The sequence below is a fragment of the Coregonus clupeaformis genome, unplaced genomic scaffold (genome assembly GCF_020615455.1).
Source record: "Coregonus clupeaformis isolate EN_2021a unplaced genomic scaffold, ASM2061545v1 scaf2109, whole genome shotgun sequence".
Lineage (NCBI taxonomy): Eukaryota > Metazoa > Chordata > Actinopteri > Salmoniformes > Salmonidae > Coregonus > Coregonus clupeaformis.
In genome coordinates this window covers 67,907-89,812 of record NW_025535563.1, presented here as the reverse complement: position 1 = coordinate 89,812, position 21,906 = coordinate 67,907, and the positions used below count along the sequence as shown (strand labels likewise).

Below are 21,906 nucleotides of genomic sequence, written 5' to 3'. Positions count from 1 at the left end.
AGATGTTCTAAACTTGCTCACCCGAACGTAGACGTACGTCATGGGTGAGAAAGTAGAGAACATTTACATTTGCATTTTTGGTAATTTGGCGGACGCTCTTGTCCAGAGCGATTTATGGGAGCAATTGGGGTTGAGTGACTTGCTCGAGGGCACATCGGCAGGTTTTTCGCCTGGTCGGCTCGGGGATTGGAACCGCGACCTCTCGGTTGTTGGCGCGGCGCTATTGGTCACTAAGCTGCCTGCCGCCCCATATGAGTTTAAGGTTGTGGCGTTGTTGGATCATGTGATGGTGGAATAAACTGACCATAACTAATGTTGTTTTAGACGTAATGTATAATATAGTACAAAGCAGATGGAGGGTTCAATTGAACTAATTATCATGGTAGAGCTAACGTAGTACAGTGAGGGAACTTCATTTTGTGTCAGAGGGTAAGATGAGAAATCATTAATGGTGCTATTGGTGGAAATCTATTTATCATTTCAAGGCATGGAGTAACAATCTGCATTTATGAGTGTACATTCCACTGCTGATGTGTTGATTGAATGGGTACGATGGAGTATTTGGTTGGTTAATGCTAAATGGAAGATTTGGAGCATGGTTGGGGGTTAAAAACTCACTTATTCAATAGGGAGTGGGTGGAGAGAGAGAGAGTTTTTACGTGTAATAAAAGTTGCATAAGATAGCTTTAGTAGTATTCTAGATAGGTCTATGAAAATATGTTACAAGTACGAATGACATTATTTCCTAAGAAGGAAGATTGTAGGGAAGTTTCCCGCGCCTCCCTTATAATGTAGGAAGGAGCAGGAGAGGGGGAGGAGATGTAAGAGACAGTACATAGTTCAGATGGTAGGAATGTCATTAAGTGTATGCTGATCAACGATAGCAAGTATTTGTTTTATTAATTAGGGCCTAATCAGAGAGAACAGTTAAAGAAATGGAATAGCGAACTGAAATGGGTTAGCGGGAAAATATAAAATTGTTGGTACATTCTAGAACGATAATTTATTTTGGTTACGGGGATGTCAAGTGCAAATATGATATATGCATTGGCTGTTGTGCTGGGGGAATAGCGCAAACCTGTGGTGGGTTATGGATTGGTGAAATTGGGGGGACAGGAACAATAGAAGGGGAGACAGATTTTCCTAGGGGGTTGAACAAATAATTGATAATGGATCATTTGAGATGAGATCACATGTAACAGAGTTAGGGTAATCAATTAAATAATTATTGTATACTCGAGGAATTTTGAGTGGTTTAATGGATTAGTTATGAGGAATTAGATTGATACAAACAATTATTGATGGGTTAAGACTGGGGATATCTGTATCATGTTTTGTGTATACTACCATATTTAGATTATAACCAGGAGAAAGAGATTAGCTCATCTCAGTTAGGCAGTATTTAGGTCATAAAAGTGAGCTACCAAATTAAGTGAGGCCTGGCTATTTGTGGTTGTTGTTTTTCAAATTGGGTTAAAATGGGTTCACAGAGCCAGAGGCTGTACAGAGAAAGGTGGAGCTCCCATGTTGCCCTAGTGAAAGAACATTCAGAGGAATGGTTATCACTAGGAAAATGGATAAAACAGGGGGAAAACATTACTGACTGGCAGAATACACCAAATGGGGATCAGTGTGGCCACTCCACTGCGAGATATAGAAGAAAGTTGAATTGGAGAGCAAAAACCCTGCCCGGGGTCCACCTGGAGATAAGTTTTAACGGATGACAGGAAGAGATTTTCTTAACTCAGGAACAGGAGGCTGAGTTAGCAGCAATTCCGTTCAAATGATGGTCACAAGGACCAGCCGATGTAGGACTAATTAAGGGGGTAGCTCCAGTACAAGTGATTCCTCGATCCGATCATAGACCATGCCAAAAGCAATATCCTATGAAACCAGAAGCAATAAAAGGGATAACACCTACATTTCAGCATTTACTTAAGGGAGGGGTGATAATTCCTGGAGATGAGGCACAATGCAACTCTCCAGTATTTCTTGTTAAAAAGGCGGCACCTAGCGCCAACTGGAGGATGGTCATGGACTTGCAGGGGGTTAATAGAAATATAATTCCCGAGGTCCATGTGTACCAGATCCACATACATTGCTGAACCAATTGAAACCAGAGAACTCCTATTTTACAGTGATAGATTTAGCTAATGCTTTCTTTAGTATCCCAGTTCATCCGGATAGTCAGGGATGGTTTGGCTTTACTTTTCAGGGAAGGAAATGGACTTACGCTAGGATGCCTCAAGGCTACTCGGAAAGTCTTACAATCTTTGCCCAGGCTATAACTAGGAATTTGGGAAAGTTGGAACCTAGGGAAGGAAGCCAAATGTTAGTTTATGTAGATGATATTCTATTGGCTAATCCCACTCAGGAGGGATGTAAGAGGGATACAATCCAATTGTTAACCTTCCTGGCAGAACAGGGACACAAAGTGAGCAAAAAGAAACTTCAACTTTGGCAGAGCGAGGTCATTTACCTAGGACACACTATAACTCAGGAGGGGCGAATGTTAAACTCATCCAGGAAAACTGCTATACTTGAAGCGCCAAAACCGTTAAACAAAAAACAAATGATGAGCTTTTTGGTAATGATAAACTGCTGTAAAGCTTCGGTACTCCATTATGTACTGCATACGGGTAAATTAAGTGATCTTAACTATGGGGAAGGCAATGGCAGCCCAAGGTAAAATAATTTGGAACTCTAAGGAGGCATACATACATCAGGGATGTTATCCAAATGGTAGAGAGTAAAGAGGGATATGACATTGGTCGTGATTTAAAGATGATGAGGTTTTTTGGTGGGCTATTAGATATAACTGGGTTAATCATGAACATAGAGGTTTTTATTCTTTGTTGCTAGGCAGAAGACTTAGGTGACCTAAATATGGACTTGTCATGTCCAACAATCAGTCTTCAGGTCAAGCCCGGGAGAGCCTGGGTAGAACAGAGTTTGAACTAAACATGAGTGTTTTTACAAGATAAGAGATTGATGATTGGATTACTAATTGATTCTGAACTGGATGAAAGTCGAATTTAGCTGCCATAAAAGACAAAGGAAGTGGGAGGAGCAATAAAGAAGCAAAAGACAATCTCAAAAATGAAAGGCATGGCAATTGGATGATAAATTACATAAGGGATTGTTTAGGAAGGTAGTAATATTGACACATGGGCAAATCATGTGTCAAAAAAGGGGGAGTGATAGGATTAAATAATAATGATAGGATTAAATAATAAATATTAAGAAAAAAAACAACAATAGAAATTGAGAGCTGAACATGTATGTGTGAAGGTAGTTTATTAACCACACCCTGTAACGATCCCGGCAGTCTGAGTCGGGTCCTGTCTGTGGACTAGTTTTTCTGCTCGTGATCTCCAGTTTCCCGAGGGTTCTGGAACGCTCCGGGGAGCTCTCTTGATTTCCGCACCTGCATCCCATCAGCAATCTGCACACCTGGTCCTGATCATCACCCTTCTTAGGCTCTGGCCTAACATCCATTCCCTGCCGGATCGTTAGCCATGAACAGTAGGTTTACCAGAGTATCAGTCTTAGAGCTTCTAGCGTTAGTTTTGTTGTTTTGCACCTTGTTGGTTTGTTGTTTACTTACCTCCGTTTTGTTCCATCTGCAGTCACTCGTCCGGAACCTTCATCCTACCTCTGCCTGGTGGTCGGGCGGATGCCGAGCCATGATTGGATCAACCACTGCACCCCCAACAACTAATCAACGCCGCCCGCTCTGTTCCCTGGATTATTCAGCATCACTCTTGAATTTGTAAATAAACACTCACCTTCGTTTCAACTTACCTTGTCCTGGTCTGCTTCTGGGTTCTGGCTTTGTAACTCGTGACAGAACGATCCGGCCAGTAATGAACCCAGCGGACCTGGACTCTGTTCGCCATGCCATTACCCATCAGGAGAAGATGTTGGGCCATCATAGCACGGAGCTACAGGAGATCGCGTTGGCAGTTCGGAACCTTTCTACCGGTCTGACGGAGGTCCAGAACCAGCGCAAGTTTCCGGTGGAGGATCCACTACCGGTTTCACCCATCTCGCCTGCCGCGTCTGGAGCGGTGTCCTTCCGTGAGCCCAAGGTTCCGACGCCGGATAAGTATGAGGGGGAGCTGGGAAGATGCCGTTCTTTCCTTATGCAGTGTGGGTTAGTGTTCGATCTACAGCCCTACTCTTATGCCACAGACAAGGCTAGGATAGCCTTTGTGATTGAGTTGCTGCGTGGTCGAGCGCTGGAGTGGGCTTCAGCCGTTTGGGAACGACAAGACCCCTGCATGGCTTCATACCAGGGGTTCACGGCCGAGCTGAGGAAGCTTTTCGACCATTCCGTCCGAGGGAGGGACGCAGCTAGGCGCCTGTTTTCGCTTCACCAAGGAACTCGCAGCGTGGCCGACTTCGTGATCGAGTTCAAGACGTTGGCTGTGGAGAGTGGGTGGAATGAGGAGTCTCTGCAAGCGGCCTTTTACCAGGGTCTGTCGGAGCAGCTCAAGGATGAGTTGATCTCCTATCCGGAGCCTAGTGACCTGGACAGCTTGGTAGCCTTGTCTATTCGGGTGGATAATCGAGTCCGAGAGCGAAGGAGGGAGAAGCAATGGGGTCCGTCCAATCGATCAGCTTCTCAGGTTCCAGTCGGGTCGGGATTGGACCAGAATACGTCGATCATCGTCCACCACACAGGATTAGTGGAGAGGTCCTGTCTCCCGATTCGGAACCAATGCAAGTAGGGCGGCACGGGTTAACCAAGGAGGAACGCCAACTCAGACGTAGGGACTAACTGTTGCCTCTACTGTGGTGGTTCGGGACATTACTTCGCCACCTGTTCCCGGCGGTCGTCAAACTGCGCGGCTCGCTAAAGTTGGGAGGACTTTTAGCGAGCCAGTTTTGACCTCTCAATACCTCTGTCAGACCCCGTTTCCCGGCTACCCTTGTGAACAGGAATCAGAGCTTAGCGATTAACGCTTTTATCGATTCAGGTGCCGATGGAAGCTTTCTTGATGCCGAGTTGGTGGAACAGCTGGGGCTTTCCAAGGAGCAATTGCCGGAAGCCATTGAAGCGACCACTCTGAACGGCAGTAGTCTGGCACGTATCACGATGAGGACTGAACCGGTTAAGATGCTGTTGTCGGGGAATCATTCGGAGATGATTTCATTCTTCATTCTGCCGTCTTCCCATGTTCCTCTGGTCCTTGGATACCCCTGGCTGAAGGAACACAATCCCACGTTCGATTGGGTGACGGGCAAGGTAACGAGTTGGAGCCTTGATTGTCATGCTAACTGTCTCAAGACTGCCTGTCCCCATTCGGTTCCCAGTCAGGTGATTGAGGCTAAACCCCCAGATTTGTCCCTGGTTCCCGAGACATATCACGATTTGGGGGAAGTGTTCAGTAAGCAGAAGGCTCTGTCACTCCCTCCCCACCGACCATATGATTGTGCCATCAACCTGTTCCCTGGAGCTGTCTACCCCAAGGGAAGGTTATACAGTATCTCCCGCCCTGAACGTGAGGCTTTGGAGACCTACATCAAGGAGTCCCTAGCTGCTGGTCTCGTTCGTCCCTCGTCATCACCCCTGGGGGCAGGATTCTTCTTTGTGGGTAAGAAGGATGGCTCTCTTCGACCGTGTATTGATTATCGGGGGTTGAATGACATCACGGTCAAGAACAAGTATCCCCTGCCCTTGATGAGTTCTGCCTTCGACTCCTTACAGGGTGCTACGGTGTTCACCAAGCTAGACCTACGCAATGCGTATCACATGGTCCGGATCAGAGAGGGAGACGAGTGGTTGACGGGTTTCAATACACCGATGGGTCACTTCGAGTATCAGGTGATGCCGTTTGGACTGACCAATGCTCCAGCGGTATTCCAGAGTATGGTGAACGACGTCCTGAGAGATATGATCGGTCTCTTTGTGTTTGTTTATCTGGATGACATTCTGATCTTCTCGAAGGAACCTTCCGACCACGTCCAGCATGTCCGGCAGGTTCTGCAGCGATTGTTGGAGAATCGCCTGTTCGTGAAGGCCGAGAAGTGCGAGTTTCACGCCCACACGACATCCTTTCTCGGGTACATCATCTCCAGGGGAGAGATTAGGATGGACCAGGAGAAGGTTAGAGCGGTTCTGGAATGGGCCCAGCCCGGTACGAGATTGCAGCTCCAGAGATTTTTGGGGGTTTGCGAATTTCTACCGCAGATTCATCCGGGATTACAGCCGTGTGGCCGCTCCGTTAACTGCCTTGACTTCCAGTATCAGGAGCTTCAAGTGGAATCCGGAGGCGGATCGAGCGTTTCTGGATTTGAAGAGGCGATTCACCAACGCACCGATTCTCTCTCAACCGGACACGGCCCGTCAGTTCGTCGTTGAAGTGGACGCGTCTGATGTGGGAGTTGGCGCCATCCTGTCGCAGCGATGCTCCACGGACAGTAAACTCCATCCCTGCGCCTACTACTCTCGTCGCCTTTCGCCTGCGGAGAGGAATTACGATGTGGGTAACCGGGAGCTTCTCGCGGTGAAACTTGCCTTGGAGGAGTGGCGCCACTGGTTGGAGGGGGCGGAGCAACCGTTTATTGTCTGGACTGACCACAAGAATCTTGCTTACGTGCAATCGGCTAGACGTCTCAACTCCCCGTCAGGCCAGGTGGTCGTTGTTTTTCGGACGATTCAATTTTTTCCCTGACGTTCCGACCTGGATCTAAGAACGGCAAGGCGGACGCCTTGTCTCGGATGTTCTCCAAGACGGAGGAGAGTGGGTCCAAGACCGAGACAATTCTCCCCCGGAACTGCGTCGTGGGGAGCTGTTAGGTGGAAGATTGAGGAGGAGGTGATGGCGGCCCTTCGGACGCAGCCCGGTCCCGTAACGGTCCACCCGGTCGGTTGTTTGTGCCTGAGTCGGTTCGTCCTGCGGTCCTCAAATGGTCCCACGCCAGCAAGATGGCTTGTCACCCTGGCGTGGCTCGGACGATGGCGTTTCTTCGCAGACGTTTTTGGTGGCCTGCCATGGCCGAGATACTCGGGGTTATGTTGCTGCCTGTCCAGTGTGTGCGCAGAATAAGAGTACCAATCGGCCCAGCTCTGGACTACTTCACCCCCTTCCTATTCCCCGGCGACCATGGTCGCATCTGGCCCAGGACTTTGTCACTGGGTTGCCCGCTTCTGAGGGGAACACGGTCGTTCTGACTATCGTGGACAGATTCAGCAAGTTCGCCCACTTTGTGCCAATTGCCAAGCTTCCCTCTGCCTCGGAGACGTCCGAGATCCTGGTTAGGGGAGGTTTTCAGGGTCCACGGTTTGCCCAGTGATATCGTTTCCGACCGTGGCCCTCAGTTTACCTCTGCTGTCTGGAAGTCCTTCTGTTTGGCCATTGGAGCTACAGTCAGTCTCACATCTGGTTTTCACCCCCAATCTAATGGTCAGGCGGAGAGAGCCAACCAGAAGATGGAATCCACGCTACGCTGCCTGGCCTCTTCCAACCCCACCTCCTGGGTCTCTCAGTTGCCTTGGGTTGAGTATGCCCACAATACTCTCCCCTACATCTGCCACTGGGATGTCTCCCTTCCAGTGCCTGTATGGCTACCAACCTCCCTTGTTCCCTTCTCAGGAGAAGGAGCTCTCAGTGCCTTCTGTTCAGGCCCATATTCGTCGTTGCCACCGGACCTGGCATCGGGCCAGAAAGGCACTCCTTAGAGTTTCGGACCGGTATCAGCTCCAGGCGAATCGTCGCCGGATCCCCGCTCCCACCTATACCATCGGAGATAGGGTCTGGTTGGCCACACGGGATCTTCCTCTACGGACTGAGTCTAGGGAAGTTGTTACCGAAGTTCATTGGTCCGTTTGTGGTGGAGAAGGTGATCAATCCGGTGGCAGTTCGACTCAAACTCCCGAGGACGCTCAGAGTCCATCCCACCTTTCATGTCTCCTGCCTCAAGCCTGTTTTCCTCAGTCCTCTGTTGCCTCCTCCGCCTCCTCCTCCTCCTCCTCGGATGATCGGAGGTGGTCCTGCCTACACGGTGCGACGCATCATGGATTCCAGACGGCGGGGCCGGGGTTTCCAGTATCTCGTGGACTGGGAGGGGTATGGTCCTGAAGAGAGGAGTTGGATTCCGCGGCGACAGATCCTAGATGCTGACCTCATCCGTGACTTCTACCGCCTCCATCCTGGCGCTCCGGGAGTCCGCCCGGTGGCGTTCGCCGGAGGGGGGGTACTGTAACGATCCCGGCAGTCTGAGTCGGGTCCTGTCTGTGGACTAGTTTTTCTGCTCGTGATCTCCAGTTTCCCGAGGGTTCTGGAACGCTCCGGGGAGCTCTCTTGATTTCCGCACCTGCATCCCATCAGCAATCTGCACACCTGGTCCTGATCATCACCCTTCTTAGGCTCTGGCCTAACATCCATTCCCTGCCGGATCGTTAGCCATGAACAGTAGGTTTACCAGAGTATCAGTCTTAGAGCTTCTAGCGTTAGTTTTGTTGTTTTGCACCTTGTTGGTTTGTTGTTTACTTACCTCCGTTTTGTTCCATCTGCAGTCACTCGTCCGGAACCTTCATCCTACCTCTGCCTGGTGGTCGGCGGATGCCGAGCCATGATTGGATCAACCACTGCACCCCCAACAACTAATCAACGCCGCCCGCTCTGTTCCCTGGATTATTCAGCATCACTCTTGAATTTGTAAATAAACACTCACCTTCGTTTCAACTTACCTTGTCCTGGTCTGCTTCTGGGTTCCGGGAGCCCCACAGGTGAACTAAAGGAGAAGGTGACCCACTCTATCTCACCAGGAGACTGGGTGAGCATCCAGTCCCTAAAAGAAGAAAAACTGGAAGCAGGCCTGTTGGGAAGGGCCCTATCAAGTCCTATTAGATCCACCTGGGTGCATGTCACACACTGCAAAAAGGTAAACCCAGTTACACCTGACGAACAAACACAGAGTTAGGAGAAAGAATCAATCTCCATACACAGTTTAGGGACAGGTGTAGTATTGTGAAAGTAGGGAATTACCAGAAATGGCAGTGCGACCCATATAAGGGTAGGTACTGTCTGAAAGTCTGAATTATGCTAAAACAGGTTACAGACCTGAACAAGTGAGATATCCTCTTCAACTGGGGCACCCTATAGAGTAAACCTCTCTGAGGGAGGTAGTGAGACCGGGGCTGTGGTAAAGATAGTACAAACCGTAGGAATCTTGACCGGTGGTTGGAATGGATTTAGTATACGGTAAGAAATGTCTAAAGAGGACTGTTATGCCTGTGGGACAGCCAAACCAAGGTTAACAACTGCTCCGTTCCCCTTGACAGGCTTTAACTCTCTGTTAGGTTTATCCTCCATGCAAGCCACCTGGGAATGTGGTGAAAGAGTCTTGTAGTAACTTGAACTATCTCTATCCCCCGAAAACAAAGTAATTCCGACCTAGGTTGCCTATGTTTGAAGTCTCAGGGGGTTCTAATTGTTTTTCTAGGACTGGTAAGATAGGATACAGAGTAGGGCATCTTAGCTCCTGCTCCCACACAGAGAATATCACAACTAAAAGAGACCATGACTAATCTCTCCTCTTTGTTGTAGCCAGAGGATTTTAGGAACCAAAACCAGGCCCGTGCTGACATCTGATGGTTGTGTGGTGATAACTGATTGTGAACTCACCTACATATGTAAACAATCAAACGTGTCAGAGACTGGTGAGTTGTCACGTAGAAAGTGGGACCTCCTCCCGGGATCCTTTGATGAAAGGATAAATATATTGATGGGATAGGAGTACCTCGAGGGGTTCCAGAACAATTCAAAGCTAGGAATCAGATCGCAGCTGAGTTTGAATCAAGTATTTTTTGGTGGTCAACAATTAATAAAAACGTAGATTGGATAAATTATATTTACTATAACCAGCAAAGATTTATAAACCACACTCGTGATGCATTAAAGGGATTAGCTGAGCAGACAGCGGCAACTAGCTTAATGACATGGCAGAATAGAATAGCTTTAGATATGCTTTTGGCTGAGCGGGGCAGAGTTTGTGTTCTGTTTGGATCTATGTGCTGTATTTTCATCCTCAAACAACATAGCACCGGACGGGTCCGTGACAAAAGAGCTTCAGGGGAGTAACTACGCTGACGAACGAATTGGCTGAGAACTCTGGTATTGATAGCTCCATAAACGGTTGGTTTGATAACATATTTGGTAAATGGAAAACTATTGTTGTAACTATTCTGGGTGAAGTTATAGCTTCTATGGGTATACTTGTTCTTTGTGGATGTTGTCTTATTTCCTGTGTCTGAGGTTTGGTGAGAAAGGAGATGGGGAAGGTGGTTTCCCAACAGATGGTGAGAAACGGCCCAATCCTGGACTCCGACCTAAGGAATTAAGGATATGACCTACCAGGCTTGGTGGAGTGACACTAGAGGGTGTCTAAAGGGGGCCAAAATATACTTCTCTGTTTGTGTTTTATGTTTTAATAGTCTTATGTTTTGTGTTCTATTAATCCTGTGTTTTATGGTTTGAAGTTCCTTGGTGACTGGTAACAATTTGCAAGTTGGGTGTAGATGGACTGAGGGTTTTTATTTTTTAGTATCATCATAGCCTATTAATAAAAGTGTGATTATTTTTGTTTGTATTGTATTATAATGAATGACACCCTGTGTTTTCTTATTTTGAATCACACCCAGTGGGTGTGAAAAGGGGGATTATGGGGGATTATTATTCTCCTAATTGATGGGATGACTAACTTAGAAAGAATGCATTCTGGACTGTGCTGATGTAGGTTGTGTCACCTGGCAAGCTGTGATTGATGTGAAGAGCTGTTTTAGGGGGTAAAATGAGATAAGGATTTGTGTCTCCAAATACTAGACTATACTGGTTCTTTGTGATCTGTGAACCTTCCTTGGACATAGGAATGGTGTCTAGGGGAGCTGGCACTTCTCATTATGACAGGTTGTTATGATAAACGTATACCTGGAAACAGGGATGCGCTAAGAGGTGGGGAACAGCCAGTGCGCCAACGGACTCTTAATGATCGGCTATGAAAAGCCAACTGAGATTTATTCCTGATTATTATTTGACCATGATTGTCATTTATGAACATTTTTGAACATCTTGGCATGGTTCTGTTATAATCTCCACCCGGCACAGCCAGATGAGGACTGGCCACCCCTCATAGCCTGGTTCCTCTCTAGGTTTCTTCCTAGGTTTTGGCCTTCCTAGGGAGTTTTTCCTAGCCACCGTGCTTCTACACCTGCATTACTAGCTGTTTGGGGTTTTAGGCTGGGTTTCTGTACAGCACTTCGAGATATCAGCTGATGTATGAAGGGCTATATAAAATAAAATTGATTGATTGGCTGAGTAAGTCTAAACCACGCTCAAGCGTCTACTCTGATTGGCCAGCAGAGAGGTGGGAAACTCTCTCTCTCTAAGAGTATTTGAGGAAGAATCTAAAACAATGGATTTAGTTCTCTGAAGTGCCCTGCGAGGTATTTCAAGGAGCCCGTATATACGAAACATCATATTTACCATTGAAGGTTTTTGCATTAATTAAAATAACTAGTATATCTTAGAAGTCGTGTTGACCTCTTTTGTTCCTAATGCCAGATTTGAATTGACGCAACGTTGACAGGTGATAAACAAACAATAAACCGCACACCCAGAGGCAGCGTTTCTAGTGGGCAGAGACTTTAACGCGGAGAGACTTACAGTACAACCGTTCTACCTCACTTCTACCAACACGTCTCTGCACATGTCGAGAGACAAATTTGAGGTGACAGAGAGTGACATTCAATACCGCCTTACACACTCTTGCCTGCATCTAGCTGATATAGGGTGTAATCATTAGTAGTCCAACAGTTGCAAACTAGAGTTTCTATTGGACAAATTCATGTATGTTTATCCCTGTTTTGTTCCATTTGCTTCCGTTTATGAAACCATTTTCAACAGAATCGGCGGAATGAATACACCCCTGAAACACGTAAACAGAGTTCACTTTCATAACAGACACGTTGTTTTTCCTTCTCTTCCCTTCGCTTGTGGAATTCAATGCACAACACATCAGCTGTATGTGACCAGGCGAAGAAACCTTTCCAAGCCAAACCGCTAAACCCAGCCTACATTGTTGTCCCCATAAGTAACGTCATAGTCAGCATAGCTAATAGAACTAACGCATTAGTAAACACGCTACAATCATGCAGTAACATTAGTGTACAGTCAGTAAGCAGTTACACCGGCGGACCCCAGTGGCAATAAATTAGTAATACCAAAAGCTTATCTTGACTTGGAAGAGTTCCAGTGTTGTGTTGGAAAGTCATAGCCACCTAGCTAACATAGCATCCCTCTGTTTGAGCAGGGTGTTTCAGTATGCTAAACTAGCAAGCTGCATTTCCTAGCTAAGTAAGTGAAAGTGAAAAAGAAATGATGAAATCTCTCTCTCGCTATTTCTCTCGTTTCTCCTTCATTTTGGAAGAAATTATTTTGTTCAAAACTTTTCAACTATTCTCTTTCTCTCTCTTTGAGTCAACTACTCACCACATTTTATATACTGCAGTGCTCGCTAACTGTAGCTTATGCTTTTAGTACTAGATTAATTCTCTGATCCTTTGATTGGATGAACAACATGTTAGTTCATGCTGCAGGAGCTTTGATAGGCTGGAGGACGTCCTTCGGAATTTGTCATAATTACTGTGTAACTCTACGGAAGGGGGTGAGAACTATGAGCCTCCTAGGTTTTGTCAATGTACCCAGTGGAGGACGGAAGCTAGCTGTCCTCTGGCTTCACCATGGTGCTACCCTACATAGTGCTGTTGAGGCTACTGTAGACCTTTGCAAAATACTGTGTTTTAATCAGTTATTTGGTGATGTGATTATATTGAGCATAGTTTTATGTAAAAAGGATCACTTTTTTAATGTTTTACCATTTTAATTTTCATGAAATTCACTGAGGAGGATGGCCCTCCCCTTCTTCCTCTGAAGAGCCTCCACTGGTATTGACTGCAGCTGAAATGCTTCCTGAGGAGACTATAGATGGCATCTGGGTTAGCTAGAATGCCACTATTCCTGATTCCGATTGAGACTACATCTTCTGCTCTTCCCTTGAGATGGATGAGAATCTCTCAGGCCTGTTCCTCTATTTTCATGTGTCCCTTTTTAATAAAGTTTATCATGGCCTCTTCCCATTCATCAAATGTAATTGTGTCTTATCTCTCCCCTCTAAAGTAAGGTGGTTCTTTGACTTTTCTTTGGGCAACTACTTGGACTTGGGAGAAGTCTAGAACTTGGCTAACTGGAGGGTCAGGTCTGTGTCTTGGTTCACTTTGGCTAGTGGCTGTAGCTCCTGTTGGGCTACTAGAACTGAAGTGCATGATAATGCTATCAGCTAGCTGCTGTCCTATCTGTTGGACTATGATACTCATCTGGCCTATTAGCACTGCATCGTCATTGGGGTTAGGAGTGGAGGTGCTAACAACCTGGGGCCTAGGTGAGTTGACTGCATGATGACAATGAGAAGCTGCATTGTCCCCACTGACTAAAGGAACTTCCCTACCATTGACTAAATTTCACTACCATTGACATCACCACACACACTAGGACTACCAGTTGGGAAAGGAATAGATAACCCCAACACACCCCTTCCCCTACCAACATTGACAGGTGTTAGCAAATCTGAAAAACAAATACGGTTGAAACTCATTGTAGTAGCTCAAAATGAAAATTGATAAAAAAAAAATTTTGTAGCAACATTTGAAATTGTGTTTTTTACATTGGATAAAAGTAGAGACTCAGAGCTAGAAAATGGTGTATCATACACTACAGTTGAGGAAAAATTAGAAATTAATTCTGCGTTGAAAATTGGTAAACTTGTAACCTAACTTATGAGAAAATTGCCTTTGAATGTTTTGTACAACTTATTGTTATTTATTTTTATTTTGCTCTTTTGCACCCCAGTATCTCTATTTGCACATAATTGCACATATTTTGCACATAATCTCTTGCACATCAAGCATTCCAGTGTTAATACTATTGTAATTATTTTGCACTATAGCCTATTCATTGCCTTACCTCCATAACTTGCTACATTTGCACCACTGTATATATATTTTCTGTTGTATTTTTGACATTTTTTTTTTTTACCCCATATGTAACTCTGTGTTGTTGTTTTTTCGCACTGCTTTGCTTTATCTTGGCCAGGTCGCAGTTGTAAATGAGAACTTGTTCTCAACTGGCTTACCTGGTTAAATAAAGGTGAAATAAATAAATGGAGACCTCTTCTTTGTCTACACCCATTCAGCATCGTTCACACCCTCTCAAGCTTTAGCCCCACCCATCTCTTTAAGGTATGATCCGAGCGTCCTGTCCTAACAACAGCAGTCAAGCTAACTGGCTAGCTTGCTAGCTACTTCCAGACACAAATGAGAGAACAGCTCACTCTGACCATTTTACTCGCCCTAGAAGAGCTTGTTAGGATGTTTTTATGTTATCCAGAGCGTTGGTGACTGCAACTGTGCTGCTGGCAACAATTTACGCTTTTTTGCAAATGTCTACTGACACCGGCCATATTCCATGGGTGTTGAGCGTTCGTAATTTCAGTTCCAATTTAAAAGCTACATCTATCAACCTTGCCACCAGAGGTCTCTTCACAGTCCCCAAGTCCAGAACAGACTATGGGAGGCACACAGGACTACATAGAGCAATGACTACATGGAACTCTATTCCACATCAGGTAACTGATGCAAGCAGTAGAATCAAATTTAAAACATTTCTAAAAATACACCTTATGGAACAGCGGGATTGTGAAGCAACACAAACATAGGCACAGAAACATGCATACACACACATGATAACATACGTTCTATACACACACGTACACATGGATTTTGTGTTGTAGATATGTGATAGTGGATTATGGGCCTGAGGGGGCACACTTTATGTTGTAAATTCTGTAATGAATGTATTGTAATGTTTTAAAAATTAATTTTGTTGGACCCCAGGAAGAGCTAATGGGCACAAATATCTACCTCAAATACCTTGTAACCCTGCACACTGATCTGGAACTGGTACTCCTTGTATATAGCTTAATTCTTGTGTATTTTATTCCTCGTCAAACATTAAAGGAACAGTTGTCTCCATGTCTCGTCCGTACCTGGTAGGAGTACTCGGGTGGGGGTCCCGCGGAGTTCATCCCATTGGCTGGGGGAGGAGGGTAGGCATAGGCCTCATTGGCCATATATTTTCCAGAGAATCTACCAATTTTCCTTCCTGAGGAAATTGCAAGAAATTCTCGGGCTTCCCGGTATTCCCGTTCAAACCGAAAGTGCTATTTAAAAGCATATAATACCATTAAATAAAATCTGACATGATTATACCACTCTAAATGGAGAAATATGCACAATCTAAAGGGTTCTTTATGTATTTGTTGCAATTTAATCAACAATTTTCCCTCAAAGTCACCACACCATTTCATTGATGTAGCCTAGTTTTAACAGGCCTATGAAGCACTGATGGCCGACGGGTCAAATATGAGGTTAATACAGTAAAAATTAATCTTTTTAGCCTACTTTTGAAAGATGCATTTTGGTACTTTTCTCTCCCCTTGCACCTGGCTATCGAGGGAATTTGGGAAGGTTGTGGCTGTTTATACTTCACTTATTGTTATGATTTTGTCAGAGGAAACTAATCTGAATCTCCAATAATCAAACAGTTAAGCGGAGATTCAACAATGGATAGCGCCGCAGTTGATCAATTGCCCGTGATTCTAAACCCGCATTTAATATGCCATTCTAAGGTAGGCTATATTTTACATAAAATCTTATGAGGCCTACTTACTGCATCTGTTTTCTAGCAATAAAGTAAATGATCATCTCTGAAGTCACAGCATAAATGAAACGTGAGACTTTGGACTACACAAACAGACTATATATTCAAAGTAAATAAACTGCCATTATTACTTTTATTCAATACATAATACTGTTCTCGCATTATTTTTCAACATGAAAAACACTTGGTCAGAAACTAAGTAATTGACACTGACTGATTCCATGTAGCAAACAAAATCATTTGCATAGGCCATACCCGTTTTAACGTGTTGCTTCAAAACAGGCTCAATTCAGGTCGGATTTGCAGTCGGCATAAATGAGTAAAGCTTTGCCACAGACCTTTTGTATTAAAGCAGGTAGGCCTACCGGTAGCTCAAAAGTTGGAGTCAATTTTGTTACTGTATTTCAAGGTTGCGTGTACATGCACTTTGAATTCATGGCGACTAAAAACGGTAGGCTACGACGCACAAACCCTAGGCGCTACAAGCAACTCTGGGAGAGCTAGGACCAGATCGCAGCCTGCCAGCTAAGACAGGTTAACATTGCCTTTAACCTAAAAGTTTGGATTTTTACTGGCATATGCAGACCAACCCCCAAAACGATTGGCTAATGATATGAGAGCTGGTGTTACATGTAAGAATTCACGAGTAGGAAACCAATTGTCCGTAGACTCAAGACTAGTAGACACTCAGCAGAGTAATTTAAATGCAATTTGACAACATTCAGCACTGACACCATTAACCCCAATTCTAGCAACATCCTCATTTACAGACGTGATATGCACCACCCCCAAGCGCTCAGTTCTACAACTCAGTAAACAAACTACATCAGGTTAAATTGACCTAGAACCCATTACATCATTTGATGCTACTAGCATAAGCAAATGTAGCTTAGGAAAGTCCAATGGTAATTTAAACACAAATTGGTCGAAGTAGTAATATATTGCTGATGCCAAAGCATGTTTATAATGCAATAAAACTGTTTTGCCATCACCCCAGTTACTAAAGTCAGGTCATTGAACCTTCAAAACAAAACTAAGGACACAAGTATTAAAGTTACTGTTTAATTGAGGCAAAACACAAACGCAGTTACACACAACCTGGACTAGAGCACCTATGTACGTCCCACTTCAGATATCCATGTTTGTGGTCAACAGGGTCTCAGATGCAGAGGTGAACTGTTCCTCAATGGCATGGTCAGTAACAGAAGGCGCTTGGTCTACAGACTCGTCCCCACTTGTGCTAGAGTATAAATTAACCACAATCAGTAGTTCTCGTGGCTTCAGTAGCCAGTTGTGGCGTCGTCGGACGTGCCAGTTGTGGCTTCTGAAGCGGCGTCGTCGGACGTGCCAGTTGTGGCTTCTGAAGCGGCGTCGTCGGGACGTGCCAGTTGTGGCTTCTGAAGCGGCGTCGTCGGACGTGCCAGTTGTGGCTTCTGAAGCGGCGTCGTCGGACGTGCCAGTTGTGGCTTCTGAAGCGAGCGTCGTCGGACGTGCCAGTTGTGGCTTCTGAAGCGGCGTCGCCGGACGTGCCAGTTGTGGCTTCTGAAGCGGCGTCGTCGGACGTGCCAGTTGTGGCTTCTGAAGCGGCGTCGTCGGGACGTGCCAGTTGTGGCTTCTGAAGCGGCGTCGTCGGACGTGCCAGTTGTGGCTTCTGAAGCGGCGTCGTCGGACGTGCCAGTTGTGGCTTCTGAAGCGGCGTCGTCGGACGTGCCAGTTGTGGCTTCTGAAGCGCGTCGTCGGACGTGCCAGTTGTGGCTTCTGAAGCGGCGTCGCCGGACGTGCCAGTTGTGGCTTCTGAAGCGCGTCGTCGGACGTGCCAGTTGTGGCTTCTGAAGCGGCGTCGTCGGACGTGCCAGTTGTGGCTTCTGAAGCGGCGTCGTCGGACGTGCCAGTTGTGGCTTCTGAAGCGCGCGTCGTCGGACGTGCCAGTTGTGGCTTCTGAAGCGGCGTCGTCGGACGTGCCAGTTGTGGCTTCTGAAGCGCGCTCGCCGGACGTGCCAGTTGTGGCTTCTGAAGCGCGTCGTCGGACGTGCCAGTTGTGGCTTCTGAAGCGGCGTCGTCGGACGTGCCAGTTGTGGCTTCTGAAGCGGCGTCGTCGGACGTGCCAGTTGTGGCTTCTGAAGCGCGCTCGCCGGACGTGCCAGTTGTGGCTTCTGAAGCGGCGCCGCCGGACGTGCCAGTTGTGGCTTCTGAAGCGCGCCGCCGGACGTGCCAGTTGTGGCTTCTGAAGCGGCGTCGTCGGACGTGCCAGTTGTGGCTTCTGAAGCGGCGTCGTCGGACGTGCCAGTTGTGGCTTCTGAAGCGCGCCGCCGGACGTGCCAGTTGTGGCTTCTGAAGCGCGCTCGTCGGACGTGCCAGTTGTGGCTTCTGAAGCGGCGTCGTCGGACGTGCCAGTTGTGGCTTCTGAAGCGCGTCGCCGGACGTGCCAGTTGTGGCTTCTGAAGCGGCGTCGCCGGACGTGCCAGTTGTGGCTTCTGAAGCGGCGTCGTCGGGACGTGCCAGTTGTGGCTTCTGAAGCGGCGTCGTCGGACGTGCCAGTTGTGGCTTCTGAAGCGGCGTTGGCCGGACGTGCCAGTTGTGGCTTCTGAAGCGCGTCGTCGGACGTGCCAGTTGTGGCTTCTGAAGCGGCGTCGCCGGACGTGCCAGTTGTGGCTTCTGAAGCGGCGTCGCCGGACGTGCCAGTTGTGGCTTCTGAAGCGCGTCGTCGGACGTGCCAGTTGTGGCTTCTGAAGCGCGCTGCCGGACGTGCCAGTTGTGGCTTCTGAAGCGCGTCGTCGGACGTGCCAGTTGTGGCTTCTGAAGCGGCGTCGTCGGACGTGCCAGTTGTGGCTTCTGAAGCGGCGTCGTCGGACGTGCCAGTTGTGGCTTCTGAAGCGGCGTCGTCGGACGTGCCAGTTGTGGCTTCTGAAGCGGCGTCGTCGGACGTGCCAGTTGTGGCTTCTGAAGCGCGTCGTCGGACGTGCCAGTTGTGGCTTCTGAAGCGGCGTCGTCGGACGTGCCAGTTGTGGCTTCTGAAGCGGCGTCGTCGGACGTGCCAGTTGTGGCTTCTGAAGCGGCGTCGTCGGACGTGCCAGTTGTGGCTTCTGAAGCGGTTGTGGCAGTAGGAGAGTTTCCATAGTCATCAGACCAGCGTCTCATCTTCTCAGCAGAGGCCAGGTCATCGTTTGCCAGAGAGCTACCATAGTTTGGAGAGTCTTGGGATGCTACTTCATTTGTCTCCAAATACTCTAGAGAAAAAGAGAAGAGGAACATTTGGGTGTTCTACACGGTCTAGGCCAAATTGCCATTTGAATGTTCAGCAACATTGCACCCCACTGAACCCGACGTAGTTCTAAACGAATGTTGCAGGCCTAACATTCTGCAATGGAGACGTCATTTGATGACAGCTCTGAAAAACGTAGGTTCAGGTACACAAGCAAATTATCAAAATCAACAGCAAAGGGTTTGATAACTTCTGGTTTAAAAAAAGATTCTAAACATTTGTTATTTAGACTGGGTTACTCTACGGTGTTGAATTAGTTTAAAACACAGCAGCAAAGAACATTGCTAGAAGGGATGGGATAACATAGGGGAAGAAACGCTTACCTCCAAGTCTCCTCTGCAGAGAGACTTGATCTTGTTTCTGGGACTTGCCAACAGGGGAACAAGAAACTGAGGAGAAAGAGTTGACAGAAGTTGAGTTGACACAAAATAGCTACATATATTTAATAGCAGTGAACAAAAAAGATGACCAACGTGGAAGAAACAGACAGTCAAATTTGAATCTCCAACTTACAAAGTTCAACATGTTTCCCAAACAAAACCCTTCAATCCAAATAAAACATTAGTGAACCAACCTTTGAAGACCCCCACAGTCAGCACAAAGAGCAGAAATTCTCTCACACCTCCCATGATTATGAGAATAGTCTTTATTATCAACAAGTAATGTCATCCCGTGGCCTGTATGAGGCTTATATAGGCCACTAATGACCGTTTACCAGACAAACATGACTTAACGATCAATTAACATGCTTGATTGAGTTGAAACATTCAGATAGAAATAGACCATGTAGAACAGATGTTTCTTTGGAGGGCAGGCAATCTTTTCTACTCTATATATTGCATTTATATCTGCTATGTTTTACCCTTCTGGTCTCAGATCAGCAGTAGAAAGAAGTAGGCCTAATTATTTTAGGTATAATCTTCAAAGATTTTCGGGGAAATAAACACTGTACCCAAATCCACTTTTTATTATGATCCTGGGAAATGGGTAGGCCTCCACCATATGGTCCTTCACAGTTTTACACCTGTGTTATATTCCTTTATTTACATAGATCACATACATAAATATATATGTTAGCTGTTAGTAGCTTTGGGATCAAATTTTCATATTGTATTGTTACTAACCATATATCATATTTTCCTCATTTGCTCTGTAGGAGACTCGGCTGGTGGAGATTCGTCATATGAAGGACATTCAAGTGGATGTGACCCCTAACCTGCAGGACAGGCTCAGCGGGGTGACAGACATCCTGTAACGGATCTCCAAGCTAGTGTCTGAGGACCTGGAGAAGGCTGTGTCTACAGCTGTGGGGCAGGACAAGCAAGGTAACCTAACCTCATCTAACCTCACTGTATGAAGGATTTTATTTTTATGTATAGTCATCTCCAATCTGTTAAAATATATGTCTCTGTATTTCTCGCCCAATCTCTCTCCTCTTCCCCATCCCCTTCACTAGGTTCTCCCCAGGATAAGCACACCATCCTGGCTGTGGTCCCCAGTCCTGCTGCTCCATGACAACTAGCCAGAAAGCAGGGCCTCAGTGAATGTATGTGGTTGTTCCTTACTTTAACATAAAACTCTCATAGATATTAACACAGTAACTGTAAATAATAACAACTATTCTGGGCTATATAATTAGTAACCTGAATGATCTATCACCTTATCCGTTGTTTTAGAGCTAATTTAGACTAATAAGCTGTACACTTAATTGTCTTCTCCCCTGCTCCCTTCCCCCTCCTCCTCCTCCTCAGACCGCTGTACCCTGACCTTTGACCCTCGCACGGTCAACGGTCACCTGCTCCTCTCCAGGGAGAACCTACGGGTGCCTCTTCCCAACATAATCTTTGACCCCTACATCTCTCCCCCAGGTGACCTACGAGGGCATCCCCAGGAAGGAAAAGGGGAAACAGTGTATGGTGTGAATGAACGATCTTCCCTGGAGCCTCCAGCTGGATGAGTGCCAGTTGAGCGCCTGGCACAATGGGTGCCGGGAAACGATGGCTGGCCACTCCCACCACTCCCACGCGGCTGCATGCCTTCCACTGTGCCTTCACTCAGGAGCTGTTCCCTGCCTGTTGGATAGGGACGTCAGCATCACCCTCTGCTTGCCACGATGACAACACGAAAGGGAATGACCGTGACCTAACAATCTCATATGGGATTAGTCTCCATAACCATAGACTTCGATAGACATCGCATCATTGTATCTGTCCCATTATGGTGTCTGCAAGAGAACAGGCAGCGCCATTGAGGCCATCTCAATTTTGAAGTAGTCCATTGTCATTTTCTTCTTCTACTGCTTCTATGAGTTGGCAAACAAACTGAAAGGGTGCACACTGCCACCTAGAGTGTGTTTGAACAGGTATAAAGCCAAGGTTGGCGATTTACTGCCACCTGCAGTTATGGCATTTTTTCTCATGAGTATAATTCATTGGCTGATCCCCCGTGGTGACCTGGATGGAATTCTGTGATCATTCCTTAACCTATAGGAAGTCCCACCCCATCCCCCCTTTTGCCCTCAGAAAAGCCTAAATTTGTCGGGGCATGGACTCTACAGGGATACTGGCCCATGTTACAAACACAAACCAGTGTGCCTGCCACCTAATAACATACCCCGTTCATAGGCACTTAAATGTTTTGTCTTGCCCATTCACTCTCTGAATGGCACACATACACATACACAATCCATGTCTCAATTGTCTCAAGGCTTAACACTCCTTCTTTAACCTGTCTCCTCCCCTTCATCTACACTGATTGAAGTGGATTTAACAAGTGACATCAATAAGGGATCATAGCTTTCACCTGGATTCACCTGGTCAGTCTATGTCATGGAAAGAGTTCTTCATGTTTTGTATACTCAGT

The 21,906-nt window shown here is 46.6% G+C and overlaps 1 pseudogene; it reads right to left on the bottom strand.

The window, feature by feature from the left end:
• Positions 1-16,886: 16,886 nt before the first annotated feature.
• LOC123488271 lies at positions 16,887-19,709 on the bottom strand (annotated as a pseudogene).
• Positions 19,710-21,906: the final 2,197 nt, after the last annotated feature.